We start from the raw sequence: 18,974 nt of genomic DNA, 5'->3' as shown, positions 1-18,974 counted from the left end.
TCAACTTAGCCTCGTTGGAGCTATGATGACGCTTTTCTATCTTGGAATCGTATTTCAATTTCTATACAGGAATCCATGGAGCGATTGGATCCAGCAGAGCTGAATCGCAATTATCGTTGGGAATTGGAGGAGGTGTTCATCCACGCAAAAGTCAGTATTTAGGAGCAGCTTGGTCCAGACGCAAACAGCACCGACATTAACGAAACTTACCTGACTCATACGTCTGCAGTCAAATTACCTTTGCCAATATTTGACGGCAGTACTTCCAAAATTTTATCACATTGTTTAACCAAGTCGTTAGGAATCAATTGTTTCTGACAAACATTGAGAAGTTTAACCATCTGTTTAACTGTCTTCGAGGACCAGCTCAAGAGACAATTCAAGTGACCCCGGATTATTATACAAAAGTGCTTGATGAGGCGTTATGACAACATAGCGTTGCTCTTCGCATTGCCAATTGCCCCCAAGTCCAATGGGCCACAGTGGCGCAGCCTCATTGAAAATGCCTCCGAATTGTACAACTCGTTGCGGTCACAGAACACCTATTATCGAAAGGTAGGTGAACCAGGAGACCAAAAGGAAGTAGATCGATTCCCTGGATTACTCCACTTTACCTTCGTAGGAAACCTGCGTTCAACGCCATTACCAATATCAGTCAACTGAGAGTTGTCTTCCACGCATCACGTCAGACAACGTCTTAAAAGGCGCTCAACGATCTGCTCATGGTCGGACCGGCCGGATCTCTATACGATGCTTCTTCGTTTTCGCATACGTCAGTACGCATTCACTGCGGACGTGGTTAAATACATATACATATACATACATATAAATACATGTACATATACATATACATTACATTATTTGGAGAAGTTCGAATTTAATACAGTAACTTATGGTATGCTGCCGCACCGCATTTAACGTTACGCAGCATGACATATCTTGCAGAACTATTCAAGACAAACTCAAAATTGGTGCCAGCGCTTTCAAATCTTTGGCCAAGTCCAACTCGCATCACAGCAAGTTTGTCAATGATACTACCAACAAATACCTGCAACTGAGTAACAACACTGTTACCAGCACGTTGGGTCTCAAAGCACCAGAGGACTTCGCGGCACATCCGCCTTTTACTTTGACCGGAAACGCAACGGTGTACAAGCACCGGCAGGAGCTGCGGCCAAGAGCCCAGCCGAAATCTCCACTGTAGCGGGCACTTCCACACAAGGACGGTCTTTGTTTTGGTGTATGCGTAGGAGTCTTCAAAGATCCCAAAATTACGGGTACTAAGTGCAGGGAAGGTAAGAGCTTGTCAGTATTCTTGCGTTGTTAATACGAGGCGCCCGTGTCTATCATGACCAATAATCCACAGGTCCGCTGTGTGCCGACTACGGAGACGTGGTCAACCCAATGGTGTAGCAAAACGCCTATCCAGCGGTTCCTGTGATCCAGCACGCGATTTGAAAAGCTACAAATTGTCTCCGTAACCGTCGGAACTCCCGTGTCCTGAAACAATACATGATTTTTGATATAATGGTGCCATTTCACACCCAATATCCGCTTAAGCGTCTATGATATGCAGGTTGTATGACGTATTACTTGGGGCCACTTGCCCAATATAAATATTAAAAACAACAATAATAATATAAACAACTTTGAGCCAAGAGTTGTTTCCATTCTTAAAAAAAAAAAAGCCTCCAATCGATTCGCAGTTTGTGATCAGTTTCACACTCTCCGCTTCAAACCGATTCTGTAAACATCCAAGCCGATATCGTAAACACCAGAGCCCCCAAAAAGGGAGCTACAAGTCCGCTAACGTAAACATCGATTTCCGGCAGATTTTCAATTCTGCAAAATTTTAATTTCAAATTTAATTGACAAATTTCATCATCCTATTTTCCGACTCTCTTGGATGACTCTCTTAATCAGATTTTTATAATAAATCTCTTAAGTCGAGGTTTGATAATTGATTATTGAACCAAAGTCAGGCAGTCCGTTTCTGAATCCGAATTGATCGGTCGACAACTTGAATAACGCGAGCAGTGTAAATTCAGTTCGGTACTAATAACAATTGTGTAAGCTAGTGAATAAGAAATATCAATAAAAATATATTTTTTTTTAAAAATTCACTAAGCGTTAATTTAATTGGCGCCCAACGTGGCGCGGTGCTATTTAAATAAATAATTCCTGAAATAAGTTTTGAAACAAAACAGTTTTCAAAAACAAAAAGGGAATTCGCGCCGCTCAAAAACCTAACCGATGACATAATAAGAAGTGTTTACATCGTGAAAAAAGCTAAAGGAGGAAAACAATAAATACAATAATCCCCCTTTGTATACAACAATCCGTTAATTAGTGACCGTAACAAAAAAACACACTGCTTAAAAAACTATTACTCTCAAAAACAAATATTAAACAAAAATAAAAAAATCAAACGGATAAATAAAAAATGAATTAAAAATCAAATAAAAATTCAACAAAAAAAGGAAGAGCCGAGAAATAAACTGCAGGAAGAGCTGAGGGCCATCCCTCGCTATATGAAGACCCCAAACAAAAACATCCGGCAAAAATAAGACATCCCATATCCAAGGAAACAAAGAAGAAGAATTAGTGAGCTGTTTAATTATAGTTCTATATAAATAGGAAGTTACTTCAAAAAATTTAAATACAAACAAGGTGGAAGAGCTAATCAACGACTTTAAAAAATTCTAACCATGACTCCACCTTCAGTGGCTTCTAGCATCCAGACGGTTTATGTTAGCGATTTGATAGCACAAATAGTAAATAATGAGTTGAGTCCTTTGAGGTATGAAATCGCGAGTTTAAAGACACAATTAAATCGCAACATAAAGAAGGTTGAGGAATTCAAGGTGGAAGATACTGATAGAAGAAGAAGATAGTTATGTTAGCTGGAGAGAATCGGAGGAAATAGCAATGGGACAATACAAAAGGAGAAGCGAAAAATACTTTTCGGATCTATTCTTCGAAATAAAATTTAAGGCATTGCCAATGATACTTTAACTCATAATTGAACTGTATTGAATTTTTACGCCATAATGGCAAGACTAGATTTTGTTTTTAGTGACAAGCGACTTATACCTAGAACAGGACTTAAGTATATTAAGTCAGGGGAAATTATCAATTATGGAATTTAATAATTTGGTAAATAAAAAATTAACTCTCTTGATTAACAAAACCATTATGACACATGGGAGGAATAAGCCAATTACATCTGAACTTAATGAAAAACATAGAAAGACAGCATTACGAATGTTCATAACTGGCCTTAACGGCCATATATCAGATGTAATATTTTCAATGAATCCACCCGATTTACCGAACGCAATGGTAATAGTACAAGAACTTGAAAGCAACAATTATTATCAATATCATCACAACGCAAGACTAATGAGTCAAACTTATATGGGCAACAAAACTCAAATAATAAACCAAGACAATATAACAATAATAATAATAATCAAATAAATACTAATAACTTAAGGTTTAATCAAGCAACTAATCAAAACAGAAATAAACATAACAATTTTAATCAAAATAGAAACAATGCCTGGAATCAGAGAAGAATTAGAAATAACGAACAAAATCAATGGATCTCTTTTAGACCACAACAAAGTAAGCCAGAGCCAATGGATGTTGATGAATCAATTCAGAGGCCAAATAGACCCCATAACAGTAATAATCAAGGATATAATAATTATCAAAATAACAACTACAATCAAAACAAATGGAATCAAACTAAAATAATTGAAACACAAAACACACAACAGGAACAACCTCAAAATAAAAGAGTACAAACAGGAACTGTTAACCAACCGGCTAACAAGACTATGGGTTTGAACAATATTAAAGAGGACCATTTTTTAGGGCAAGCTCAGGAGTAGGCCTACCTTACATAATAAGACGATAATAAAATAAATAAAAAAATAAAGGTATTGATTGATACAGGGGCAACTTCTTGTTATATTAAAACAGGAATTTATAAAAACAAAAATGAACTATCAATATATAAAAGAGTATCCACAGTGAATGGATATTGAATAAATAAGTTTTATCATATGATAACTATTTTCGATACGCGGTATAGTTTTTACTTTAGATGGGCTAGACTCAGATTTACTTGTTGGCTACAACCTATTGAAAAAAATCGGACCTGTAATTGATACAGCAAAAGGGGTAATAAAGTATAATGGAAAGGAGGAAAAATTAAATTACGATAACGGCAATATTTTAAGTCAACATTCTTTGACAGAAGCAAACACCATTCTTCCGTTAAAAGAATTCATAATAAAAAAATACTTTGATCAAATGACTCAAATCAGATCCAAATCTGAACTCCAAAACTAGTAACTACTAATAGATTATAAGAAACTTAACGAAAACAACATACAGGATAGATATCCAATGCAGGATCCTTCCGTAATTTTGTCAAAACTTGGGAAGGCTAAATACTTTTCTACAATTGATTTGCAATCAGAATTCTCAATAAATAATGGAATATACGAATTCCTGAGAATGCCATTTGGGTTAATTAACGCCCCTAGGATATTCCAAAGAGCGATGGATGATATTTTGAGAGATCAAGTTGGAAAGACGTGTCAGGTCTATATGGTTGACATTTTTATTTTCTCAAAAACAATTGAACAGCATTATAAAGATTTAATTGTTATATCTAGTTGGTTTTTTCGACCTTTCCAAAGTATATTGATTGTTAGCCGGCTCAAGGTCAGGATGTTTAAAAATGACATTTGTCAATATATTTCGGATGTTCTTCGGCAACCGTCTTCAGGACAAATTTAATTTACACGTCTGTTATTTGATAGTTAAAATTTTGCTGAACGCAATTATGAAAATTTCGATTTAAAAATCAAAGTTCTTCAAATTGGAAACAAACTTTCTCAGTTACGTTGTTTCTCACAATGTGATCAAAACCGATCTCGTAAAAATTTCCACAATCGCAAAATATCCAATCCCTAAAAATATTCGAGAGCTTAGAAGCTTCCCAAGCCTTAGAGAATACTGCAGAAAATTTGTTCAAAATTACGCCAAAATTGCTAAGCCGTTAGCGAAATATTTAAAAGGCCAAAATGGCAAAGTATCAAAAAAGGCATCCCGTAAAACTTTTATACAGTTGAATGAGCCAGCTTTATGAGCTTTCAACGAGCTCAAAAATAATTTAATCAAGTATAGTTAGTTCAACCCAATTATAATAAAAAAATTACTTTAACAACCGATGCGTCAGATTTGGCTATTGGTGCGGTTCTTTCTCAGGAAGGAAAACCAATTACTTTTATATCAAAAACTCTCACAAAAACTGAACAGTTATATCCTACTAATAATAGGAACTTTTAGCTATAGTTTGGGCTTTTAAAAATTTACGAAATTATTTATATGGAGTTAAAACATTGAAATTTACACAGATCATCAACCTCTTTCATTTTCAATTTCTCAAAAGAACCCTAATATCGAAATGAAAAGATGGTATTATTTATAAGCCAGGAGCAATAAATGTTGTTGCAGATGCATTATCTAGGATACAAATTAAAACCTTAACAGAAAGTATCGGGACGGTCTCAGATCAAAACACTCAGAATTCAGCAGAGAGTAGTTTTGAGAATGTTTTACAAGAAACCCGAGAACCCTTAAACCAGTTTAAGCAACAATTGCTAATAGCAACGGGGAGGTATACAATATATGAGTTGATTAATGTAATCGGAAATACTAGACATATAATAGAGCATGACACTCCGGAAAATTTAATAACTATCTTAAAGGAATACATTTCACCTAATATAACAATCTGAATTCATTGTAGCCTAGAAGACCTTTATATAATTCAAAAAACATTTAAGAATAATTTTAAAAATACATTTTTATTTACTAGTCCAAGACGTAGAAAACGCTGAAGACAGATTGCTTATAATAACAGAAACGCATTGTCGAGCACACAGAGGGCTTGATGAAAATTATAAACAAATTAACCGGCTATATTATTGGCCTAACTTATATCAAAAACAAGAAAGGAAGCAAACTTTGGCAAGCCGAAGTTCATATACCCTTTCAGCTATTGCAAGAATTAAACATTTTTGAAAACTAGTTGGTTTTGGCGACCTTTCCAAAGTATATTAATTGTTAACCGGCTCGAGTTCAGGATGTTAAAAAAAATATCACAATTTTTTAATTTTGGTTATTTGTCAATATATTTCGGATGCTCTTCTGTAATCTTCAGGACAACTATAAAATAATAACAACGATTTTAATATTCTTAACAAACAGAAAACAATTTACATTTGACATACATTTAATTTACACGTCTGCGTCCGGTGACGTGAAGTTGTTAACTATTATTTTTATTTCCCTAGTAAATGTCTATATAAATGAGCGCAATTGTCAGTGTCCGTTTTGTAGTTCATCCGTATGTCTGTAGGTGCTTTTATGATATGTAGCATTTCTATGGTGAATCGTTTGGCATAGTGCTGTTCTTGTAATAAGATACTCGCCTCTTCGAAGTTCAGAAAGTGATTATACATTTTGCGCGTTCGTGTGGTGTCTAGCTTTGAAGAATGATTTATGTTGTGCTAGTCTAGTTTTTAAACCCTTGCAGAGGGTATTATAATTTCAGTCAGATGTTTGCAACGCAGTGAAGGAAACGTTTCCGACCATATAAAGTATATATATTCTTGATCAGTATCACTAGTAGAGTTGAACTAGCCATGTCCGTCTGTCCGTCCGTCTGTCCGTCCGTTTATCCGTCCGTTTATCCGTCCGTCTGTCCGTCCGTCTGTCCGTCCGTTTGTCCGTCCGTCTGTCCGTCCGTCCGTTTCTAAGCATTTATAGCATACGCGACTATAGCATATAGCTTCCATAGGAACAATCCGAAAAATAAATGAAATTATAACTTTGCTGTTTTTAATTTTTTGCTAATTTCTTCAACATTTAGTAATGGTAAAATATTTCAGAATTACGGTTTAAGTTTCATCAAAATCGGACATTAGCCCCCATGAAAACATTTTTTTTTATAATTAACCTTTTTATTTTGTAATTTTTTTTAGACGTTCTTTTTGATTAATTAATAATTTGACAGTTCAAAATTTTATTAAAATCGGAAAACGATATCATATAGCTGCCATAGGAACTCAAATAATTGAGCTGCAAATCAAATAATGCTTTTAAACATACAAGCAAGTTAATCATAATTTTAATGTTTTCAAGAATATTTAATATTTGCAATAGCTGCAAGGGTTTGTTGTTTTTTTATATCTTTTATGAAGTGTACATTTTTATTCAATTATTTATTAAAAATCTCAATTTGCTTAAAAAATTGTGTAATGCTCTGTAAACACGTCGTAGGGCAGCAATGTCATGTGGCACAATTTTATTTTCTTTTCATAAGAAAACAAAAGAGAACGTTATACGGCCGTTTGACCGTTCTGATTTTTTTTGTGTATTCTAAGATTTGTGCTATGTTTAGCCATGTTGAAAGCAATAATCAATGGGCAAATTCAAAAGATCTAGCCTGAAAGCCCAAAAAGTCAAAATAAAAGGTGATTTACAAGAAGAAAGTCAAAACAGAAAATATACATCCTGTTCGAATTGGTTATACGACACTACCTTATGTCGACAACGCAATTGACCTGGGGTTCAGATTCAACAACACCGTAACCTGGAAGGAACAACCTCATCATTTACAATGACTTCGTATACGTTGGACTGAGAAGTTTTAGTTGGAGTTTGCCTAGGCAAATCTACTTTTTTTTCTGCGAAGGAAATTTTCTGTTTACTTTAATTTCTGGTAGTGACTTTCAGAATTTTATTGTTCGATTGAATAGTTTTCAAGTCCTTGATAGTAATTCTTGATAGCGCATCGGCTACATAATTATCTTTGCCTTTTAGATACTCAACTGTAATATTATATTCCTCTAATTCAAGTCTCATTCGTGTTAATTTGGAACTGGGGCTTACCATTGTTCTGTTATGCTCTTGTTGCATTTACCTTTTGTAAAAGATCTTGATGCGTATGCATCTGGAAGCTGTAGTCAATTTTTTGTTTTGAGTTAGGACTGCTCCACAAGCTTGCTTCCTAGCATCTGTATTTATGCAAAATTCATTGCTAAAATCTGGATATTGTAATAGAGTTGGGTTTATTAATGCCGATTTAAAATGTTCGAAGGCGGTTTGGCATTAAGTTCCCATTCAAATTTTACATCTTTCTTACATAATCTTCTTATGTGACGAGAATAATTAGCAACATTTTTAACAAACCGTCCTTAATAATTGCAATATACAACAAATCTTCTAGCGCTATCCGCATCATGTGGGACTGGATAATTTTGAATATCGTCGTATTTCTTGTCCTCGGGCAAGATTCCTTTTTCTATGCATTTGCGTCCTAGAAAAGTGACTTCATGCTTAGAAAATTAAGATTTTTCGGGATGTAACTTTAGGTTGTGTTGCTGTTGATACCATGCAAACTTGGCCAGTCTTGAAAAATCTAGGAATAGGGAAGAAACCTATCACCCATCAACCACACATTGATGTTGACAACCTCAATAATATCTTCGTTAATGCCCCAGTATCTAAATCAGTCTCTAACTTGTACCTGAACATGACTACTTTGGCCAACTGTGATAATAGGTTTAGCCTTATGTATGTGATGTCCTTGTGTCAATTTTAAAAGTGAAATCTAACGCCACAGGCTTGGACGATATCAATCCAAAATTTGTTAGAATTTTACTGCCTCAGATATTACTACTAATAACACATTTATTTATATCTGCAATAACATTTTCAACATTCCCTGAACTATTCCAACACCTAAGGAAATGAGTGAATATAGGCCTAAAGCTATTCTTCCATACCTCTCTAAAGCCTTTAAGGAAATATTGGCATCCCAGACAAAACATTTTATCCAGCGCAACAATTTAATGTACCATCTGGTTTTCGCCCCTTCACAAGCTGCACAAAAGCCATAATAAGAGGATAACAGGAAAAACTCGATAACAGTCAGGCTACATACTCAACACTTATCGATTCTTGCAAAGCGTTCGATACTGGGAACCATGCGATTCTCTGCAGTAAATTGACGAACTTATTTAATTTTTCCGACACCTCTATTAAACTTATATCGTCCTACCTATGTAATCTTCATCAATGTGAAGTGTCAGTATCTTTTTCGTCTTCGTTTTCAATGTATATAAATGATCTTCCGACTGTAGTGTCCCATTGTAAAGTCCACATGTATGCTGACGATGTGCAATTGTACGTTAGTAGTTCTGTTTTTCGTATTAATTATCCACACCAGGGAACCATCGTACCTGTTTTCTGTGTTTAGCTTTATTACATCCCGAAGAGCTAATAATCTAAGTGTAAACCGGACCAAGTTGTCCAGCTCTGGGAATAACTTTTTTTGTCAATTCCGAAAAAATTTGTTTTGCCTAATCGCACACCTTACTACAAGCTCTGTCTAACTTAACATAAATTTATATTTATGTTAAATATTAAATCAAAAAAAAATTAATTTAGAATAAGGACACAACGTGACTAGCACATTAAATTAAAAGTTTATTAACTTGTGATGCCAGGATACAAAATAAGGAAATAATAATAATAATGGCAGTCATCTAAGTTGGCCTATATAGGGCTGCTCATTCTTCGTCCTGGAAAGCGAGCAGCTTGATATTCCCCTAGTACCACCCTGCATCAGTGCTGTCAGGTAGAGGGCCTGAGTTCTCGTCAATAAGCTTTAAAGAGACCAGTGTGAGGACTTCCGGATCAATCCACATTGATTCCTGGGGAATCTTCCATTATTTAGTGGTCCTTTTTGACCTCTACTAAGGAAAATAAACCAGGTGCCTCGGTTGGTAGTCTTGGTATTCGTGCTGGAAGGCTGAGCAGCCTCCATTAATCTTTCCCGCTTATTGGAGTTGTCGAGGGTCCTGTTGACGTAAATGTCGGGAATGACCGCCATAGTGTATAAGCTATTACTAGTTTCTTATTATTATTCGCGTAAGCAGGGCTTACCTGCGACCCGCTCGGTTGCCATCAGAATCAATTCTACAAATATTTTGCCGTAAAAACAACGACCTTTAGACCGAACCAGATCCATCTCGTTCTCTAACGATGTGAAGTCTGTATTTAAGGAGACATATTAACCTTAACGATTCCAACAAAACCCTTCCGTTATCTGTTGGTTAAAGACATCATGTTATTAAATATCGCTTATTAGTTTTTTTAAATAAGATTCAAGTCACTAAAAACCAACATCTCTATTTAAACATCATTAACTGTCCTAGACTTAAGATGTCTAGCTACGAAAAGCATTTCATAATACCTGCTATTCTACAACGGAATGAGCTACAGCAAGACTTAAAAGCTAATTCTAACGCAACGCAATTTTGTTTTAAGTTACCCATTCACCTTAACAGAATTTAATCTTGCAAAATATTATAATGGCTAAAATAGTTTAACATTAGTATTAAGTTATCAAATGCAAAATTCTTGATTTTATATTCTTTTTGAGTAGTTTATTTATTTATAAATTAAAATACTTGTAGCACTAGGGTAGTAAAAAATTAAGTGTAAAATTGAACAAAACATAAGACTATTCGCGAGTTAAGACGCAACTGGCCGGAAGGCCAGACCCAGGCCAAAAAGAGCCACAGAAAGCTGAGCTTTAATAACTGGCAGGAAGCATAGGAGAACTCGAGCAAGGGCCGCTGAACCCACAAGCCGTGGGTAAGCCGCAAGCATGACTAGGAAGATTTCTACCTAATGCCCGCTTACATGGCTGTTTCCGAAGCTATCTCAAGCGCTTTGCTGATGATGATGATGATGGGATGATGAATTCCCACAGTGCGAAATTGTGGATGACAAGTCAGCGTCCTCATTTGAGTGCCGAGAGTACCCACAGACTTGAAAACATGCGAGGCGAAATCTGCATTCGCAGTGAGCGAAGCGGCAGACTTGGTGGCCAGTACTTCCGCTAGCCAATTCCTTGCCCTGTTATATGGGTATATATGTTCTTTAGATTTAGTACATAATAAATAAAAAACAAACTCTGAAAATTTAATACTATTTTGCATTAACAAAGCGAAAACTTTGTGAACGCAGTAGTTCGAGACGATTTTAATTTGCGAAATATTGTGAAACTATGTCGAAAGCGCGACGAAAAGGAGTGGCTACGATGACGTTCGATTGATCACTAACAACTATATTTCAATAATTTCTCTTAGAACCTAACTTATGCTACGGTGGCGAGAGACGGGGCGAATTCGCAAGAGCGAACAGACGAAAGCTTTATTGGCTCCCGCTCTCGCCCTACAACTAGTGATTTAAATACAAGCGCTGAGTGCGCAAACAAACTCAAAGCCCATCTTGCAGGTTTTCCATTAAATCGAGTTCGCTGCGAGCTAATTCGGTTGGCCTGGAAAAAAGCCGTTAGTTTGTGCTCGTCGTTCTGTGCTTCAGTGCTTGAAGATTCCAACGAACAGCACAGTTCTTGGTTGTTGTTGTCCCAGTAGTGCCCGTCTTTTGGACGAGTTCGGACAACTTCCGTGAAACTATGAACAGCTGGAGCATTTTTAACATAGCCATAGCACCGTGTCATCCCGTTTAAAAGAAGGTTTCTCTCATGAGCCACCAAAATTGTTGTAAAACTCTTTTGATGGACTGCTCAGAAATTTGCACCGCAGTAATTTGCGAAGGAAGCGCAGTTTCCAATCTGATGTTCAGCTGAGTTGCAATACATGCATTGAACAGGGTCGTTCCTGGCAGCGACAAACGAAAAACTCCTATTTCCATTCTTCTTAGGGCCAATCTAACCCTAACAGTTTTGGGCTTGGAAGCCTCTTCTGCTACCATGTGTTGGTATCGCCTGTTGAGGGCCGCCTCACATTCGCTCCAAAGTGGAAGCGAAGTATAATCTAACTGTTCCTCCCAATGCGTCTATCATCCCCAATAGACAGCAAGGAGTCATACAAGGCTGTGACCGTGTCGATGAGGGTTCTCAAGGCTGTAGCTGAAGGCTGGGGAATTTTTTGCAAATTAAAAAGTGTCGATATGTTGTCAAAAAAAATAAGACAATCATTATCGTACACCCGCTTCAGGCTAGCAAGGGCTTTGGGATAATTTTCCGCAGTGACTTGGAAGGCCCTAACTGTTCCTAAAGCGTCTCCAGCTAAACACGAAATTAAATGATTGAATTTTTCAATATCGTGTAAAGTGTCATCTTTGTCAACGAAAGTTTCGAAAAGGCTTATAAAATTTTTAAGTTCGGAGTGTTTTCCGCTAAAAGTTGGGAGAGCAACGCTCGGCAGACGGCATTGAGGCGGGCGATTTGCTGGCGGAGCGGATTTCTCGATATTATTTTGTTTGGACTTATTTAAAATTGAAATCAGCAATGACTTTGTCATTACGGCCCTCTCTTCCAACTCTTCGCGGTATACATCTTTTGTATCTTTCACATCTATTTGGTTTTGCAAAAGTGAAGCATTTTCAATGTGCGTATCTAGAATCTCTAATCGACACTCAAGCTCGACCGGATTTATAGATAATTTAGCTTCTTTTAAGTGGCGATAAGTTCGGTTAATACTTTTCATGCAAACATCTCCTTGATGTTTAAGCTCTTCGATATCCTTAGTTGCCATTGCGTTTATTTGTATTTATTTGGTTGGTATCGAAGAGGTGTTAAATATTTATTTTTATTAAATTATTTTTTTTTTTGTTAAATAATAAAATAAAAATCAACGAGTACTATACCGATCGCACACGGTGTAAGGGAGCTAAGTGCCGAGAGAATTACAGCGAAAAATCTAAATAGGGTTTTTATATTTTTTATATAAGCCCTGCGACAGTATATGCCGCACGCACGCACTGTAGGGGAGCTAACGCTCAAGCTCAAGCATACCGAAAAAACGAACAAACGTTTGGCAGACCGAAAATTGCACTGCTGCAGCTATCGAGAACGAAAACGACAAAAGATAACTCGAAATAGCGGCAGCGGTGTCGGTGTGCGTGTGTATGTGTACGCGGCTAGCGGCTCTTCCTATGCAGATGCTAACGGAGAATGATACACTGACCGATAACTAAGGGCAACGAATATATAAGCCTGACGCCAAAATGCGCGCAAAATTATGAAAAGCGCGGAAAAATTGGAAAAGCGCGGGAAAATTCTGAAAAGCGCGGGAAATGTTCGGACAAACTGCGGCGAAAGTTATTGCCGCTAATTTTCTGAGAGCTACAATTTTCACAATTTGCACTTTTTTCCAGCTATTTTTGGTTATACACTAAATTGGTGCTCACTACGACGAAAGTTGGGGGAATTAAGTTCGCACTAATTGGGTCGACGACGAGTATTTTATTGCTTGTTCTTTGGCCAAAGCGATTCACATATAATTCGAAATATATTATGTTTATTGTAGAATTTTGGTTGTTAGTACATGCAAATTTTTATTTCTTGGTTAGAATGCTCACTATCTACCGATTTTTACACGAATGCAAAAAGTTGAAAGATGGGCCAAAACACAATTGACAAAACGCCACAGATTAACTTTCAACTTTTGGCACTCTATACCTGGATGGCCGACTTGATAATTGCAACTTCCTTTTTGTCTTCCATTTGGCGGCAGCAGCAAATTGAGCAATTAAAATTGCCGAAACGTCAGGCGCAACTTCAAGAACGGCAGAAAATTTCCAGCGACGAAATTATTGAATTTAATTTATTGGCCGAACCGACACGAATAAATTGGTTGTTGTTGGTATTGTTTATAGTTTTCACCGACAAAAAAATTAAAACTCGCGAACTCTACTGCTGATCACGTCGGGGTCACCATGAAAAATTTAATACTATTTTGTATTAACAACGCGAAAACTTTGTGAACGCAGTAGTTCGAAACGATTTTAATTTGCGAAATATTGTGAAACTATGTCGAAAGCGCGACGAAAAGGAGTGGCTACGATGACGTTTGATTGATCACTAACAATTATATTTCAATAATTTCTCTTAGAACCTAACTTATGCTACGGTGGCGAGAGACGGGGCGAATTCGCAAGAGCGAACAGACGAAAACTTTATTGGCTCCCGCTCTCGCCCTACAACTAGTGATTTCAAATACAAGCGCCAAGTGCGCAAACACCATCCCCTCTGAAGGGACGACGTCCTTCAGCCCTGAACGGGCAACAGGGCCAGTCGGCGGACAGCTCGCCGATATTCGCCGTCCTGCGTCCTAACGTCCGCCACGCGAACCTTGCTATCGGCGCCGGCGTGCACCGCTACCACTCGTCCGATCCTCCACTGCTGGGGCGGAAGATTGTCTTCTGCGACGACGACGAGCGCTCCCACGACGAGGTTGGGCTCCCCCTGGTGCCACTTGGACCGCTGCTGGAGGCTGGAGATGTACTCCCGGACCATCGCTGCCAAAACCTGTGCCTGAGAGACGAGACACCTCGCCATCGTCGCAAGCAGGTCAGGCTGATCTGGTCCGGGAGCGCCGCTGATGGTGGGGCCAGAAGAGGGCCGCCGATGAGCAGATGCCCGGGGGTCAGGGCCTCGCCGTCGTTCGGGTCGCTGCTTAGAGCGCCGAGGGGCCTGGAGTTGAGCACGGCCTCCACGCTGGTGAGCAGAGTTCCGAGCTCCTCCGCGGTCAAGAGGTCTTGGCCTACCGTCCGAAGGAACAGGTGCTTTGCAGACTTCACACCTGCCTCCCATAGTCCGCCGAAGTGCGGTGCTCTGGGCGGTATGAACGCAAACTCGCATCCTTTTTTTGATGCGAATGTTTCGATACCGCCCCCTGCTCCTCCAGACGGGCTCGGAACTCTCTCATGTGGCGATCTGCGCGACGACTCACGAACCTTTGAAATGCCAACAAGAACGCATCAGTGGTTAGGTCAGACACTAATTCTAAGTGGACCGCTTTGGACGCAAAACAGACGAACAAGGCCACGTACGACTTGTACGGTGGCTTACCACGGATACGATACGTTGTGCTGAAGGGACCACAAAAATCAACGCCACAAATATTGAATGGGCGGAGAGCTCGAAGTTTCCCATCATTTGCGTCAAAAGTTGCGGCTTACAGCGAAAGCAGCGCATGCACGACCGAACTGTTCGTCGGCAGACTTCTTGAGCATTAACTAGCCAGATTTTCTCGCGCAGACGACTTACGAGAGCTCGTGGGCCAGCGTGACAGTTCGTAACGTGCAGGTATGACACATAGGATCTGACGAACTGTGAGCTTTTAGACAGCAACAACGGGAATTTGGCTTCGTACGGGATAGGAGCATTCAATAACCGACCCCCAACTCGTAGCAATGTCGGGGAGCACCAATCCAATTTATTTTCCTGAAGAAAAGGGTTTAACTTTTGAATATTTGTTGCTACCGGCTTATTCTTCTGAATTTTACTTATGTCGTCCCTGAACTCGTGAAATTGGACAACTTCGACAATTTTATCAAAAGCGAAATCCAGTTCTCTTGGCGAAATACTTTTTTCAAAGGGCTTCGACACCTTTCTGCACCTTTGAATAAAACGAAAAACCCACACGAAAACTCTCAGAAGCTTCAGGTGCGACGAAAAGGACTCTATTTTCTGAAGCACATAATTTGGCTCTGGGCTGACTACGAGAGCTATTGCCGATTTGCGTAGCTCCATCGACATTACATCAGCCGGCAGTTCGAAATGTTTATTTACAGGCCAATTATTTTCTGAGTCTAGCAAGAACGAAGGCCCACCGAACCAAATGGACGTTGTAAGCTCCCTTACGTCACATCCTCGGGACACTATATCTGCTGGGTTGACTTTCGTGGGAACGTGTCTCCAAATTGCTTTCTCCGACCACTCCTGAATTTCTGCAACCCGGTTCGAAACAAAAACCGACAACGACGAGGGATGGGTTTTAATCCAGTGTAAAGTGATCTCGGAGTCTGTCCACAGGAAAACATTCTCAATGGGAGAATTTAGCAATGGCCTGACACGATTATAGAGATCTGCTAAAAGGTGAGCTGCACACAGCTCAAGGCGAGGCAAAGTTTTCGTCTTGAGGGGAGCTACTTTCGATTTGGCGGTCAATAAAGACACTTTCAAACCTTCAGCAGTTTGAGTCCGAATGTAGATGCACGCTCCATACGCTCGCATGGAAGCGTCAGCGAAACCATGTATTTGAATCGGGACTTGTGGATCTGTGTTGACGAATCGCGATACCTTAATTTTAGGCAGCTGCAGAAGCGTCGCTTTAAACGTCTCCCACGACGTGAGCAACTGCATCGGTAGCGACTCATCCCAATCTAATTTTCGAAGCCACAGTTCCTGCAACAACATCTTTGCCTTTGTGACCAAAGGACACAAGAGGCCAAGTGGGTCGAAAAGTCGAGCAGTCACCGACAAAATATTTCGTTTTGTCGCGCGAAGATCCAGGAAAGAGTCATCCAACCGAAATTGAAAGTAATCTTTAACCGGTAACCAAACCACACCAAGGGTCTTGGTTACGTCTGAGTCTGCCATAAGTGGCATAACAGCGCTATCAGATGCGGATAACTCTGGGCAGTTTGAAAACCACTTTGCCAATTCAAAGCCTGCCTCTTGCAAGACCTGAGAAACTTCGTCTCGAAGGCTTTGCAGGTCCTCAACGCATCCGGCGCCAGTCAACAAATCGTCAACATAAAAATCATTCTGAATAACCTTTGCGGCTTTTGGATGAGTTGCTTGCACCATCTCTCCTAGCCGCATTAAACACCGAATCGCCAAAAAGGGTGCTGGCGAAGTTCCATATGTAACGGTGTTCAACTTAAAGATTTTCAGGGACTCAGAAGGATCTCGTCTCCATACTATGAGCTGGAAGTTACGATCAGCTTCGTCCACCATCACTTGGCGATACATCTTTTTGACGTCGGCCGCAAGGGCAAACTTATGCAATCTAAACCGAAGCAGAGTCGAATACAGCTCCTCTTGAATAGTTGGGCCTACCATCAAGATGTCATTCAACGCTACCTGCGTAGAAGTACGGCTCGATGCATCGAAAACTACTCTCAACTTAGTTGAAGTACTTTGTGGCCGTAAAACGCATTGGTGCGGAATGAAATAGTGCGGAGTATTCGGAATTTTGTCATTGGTGGAAGACATGTGGCCCAGTGAAACATATTCCTCCATGAATTCAATATACATCTTCTTCAGCGAAGGGTCCTTTGACAATTTCCTTTCTAGCGACAAAAATCTACGTTTCGCAACTTCGTATGACGAACCAAGAGTATTTGGGTCAGATTTAAACGGCAAACGAACCGAAAATCTACCGGACGACAATCTTTGAGTATTTTTCTCAAAGTGTTGTTGACAGAGTTGTTGCTCAGGAGTATGGACTTTAGCCTTGGGCGGCAAGTCCTCCACAGACCAAAATTTCTGCAGGGTTGTGTCAATTGACTCCACCGCTTCCTCCTGGCAGCTGAGATGTACCATTTTTTCAGCGTTTTTATTATTTTCAAAGGCACATCTGCCTGACACTATCCAGCCGAGAACTGTCTTTTGTAGGATGGGGAATTCAGGGCCCTGCTTTATCTGGCCAATAGATAAAAGTTCAAAGAATGTTTCAGCGCCGATAAGCATATCTATTTTTGGGGCTTGAAGAAGACTGAATCTGCCAACTGAATATTTTCAGGCAGCCTCCACCCGCTGGTGTTCACCGCTTGATCCGGATGATAACCAGAAATATTTTTCATAATCCAAAAATCGGACGACAATTGGCTGTTCCCTACTCGCGACTTCACAATCGTGTGTATTTTTTTTGTGGCTTGGGCATTAGTTCCACCAATGCCTCGCAAGCTCATGCACACGTCCTCTCTTGTAATTTTGAGCCTCTGAGCGAGCTCGTCGGTTACAAAGTTTAATTGTGAACCAGAGTCGAGCAACGCTCGAGCTAATACAAACTCGCCGCTTTTTGTTTGGACGCTCACAACAGCAGTTGCCAGAATGACTCGATCCGATGCATTCGCATGCAAAACATGCGAAGTGGATGGAGACTCCTGCATGAGCGTGGGCTGAGAAGGAGGTGGCAACGCGAGATTTGTGTTTGGGGCATATATATGTAGCAAAGTGTGATGTGAGGAATTGCACACTCTACATCTGTTCGATTTGCATTTTTTGACCGTGTGACCCTTTCTTAAGCAGTTAATGCCTAAGGGTACTCTTTTAGCGAAATCGAATCTTTGCTGAACTGTTTTGGGCTTGGAAGCCTCTTCTGCTACCATGTGTTGGTATCGCCTGTTGAGGGCCGCCTCACATTCGCTCCAAAGTGGAAGCGAAGTATAATCTAACTGTTCTTCCCATTTTCTTTTAGTTCCTGCATCGACCTTGCTCATTACCAAATGTATTAAAATGGCATTAGTAATGCGTCTATCATCCCCAATAGACAGCAAGGAGTCATACAAGGCTGTGACCGTGTCGATGAGGGTTCTCAAGGCTGTAGCTGAAGGCTGGGAAATTTTTTGCAAATTAAAAAGTGTCGATATGTTGTCAAAAAAATAAGACAATCATTATCGTACACCCGCTTCAGGCTAGCAAGGGCTTTGGGATAATTTTCCGCAGTGACTTGGAAGGCCCTAACTGTTCCTAAAGCGTCTCCAGCTAAACACGAAATTAAATGATTGAATTTTTCAATATCGTGTAAAGTGTCATCTTTGTCAACGAAAGTTTCGAAAAGGCTTATAAAATTTTTAAGTTCGGAGTGTTTTCCGCTAAAAGTTGGGAGAGCAACGCTCGGCAGACGGCATTGAGGCGGGCGATTTGCTGGCGGAGCGGATTTCTCGATATTATTTTGTTTGGACTTATTTAAAATTGAAATCAGCAATGACTTTGTCATTACGGCCCTCTCTTCCAACTCTTCGCGGTATACATCTTTTGTATCTTTCACATCTATTTGGTTTTGCAAAAGTGAAGCATTTTCAATGTGCGTATCTAGAATCTCTAATCGACACTCAAG

The sequence above is a fragment of the Drosophila elegans genome, unplaced genomic scaffold (genome assembly GCF_018152505.1).
Source record: "Drosophila elegans isolate 14027-0461.03 unplaced genomic scaffold, ASM1815250v1 contig_683, whole genome shotgun sequence".
Lineage (NCBI taxonomy): Eukaryota > Metazoa > Arthropoda > Insecta > Diptera > Drosophilidae > Drosophila > Drosophila elegans.
Note: the sequence above shows the minus strand (reverse complement) of the source record.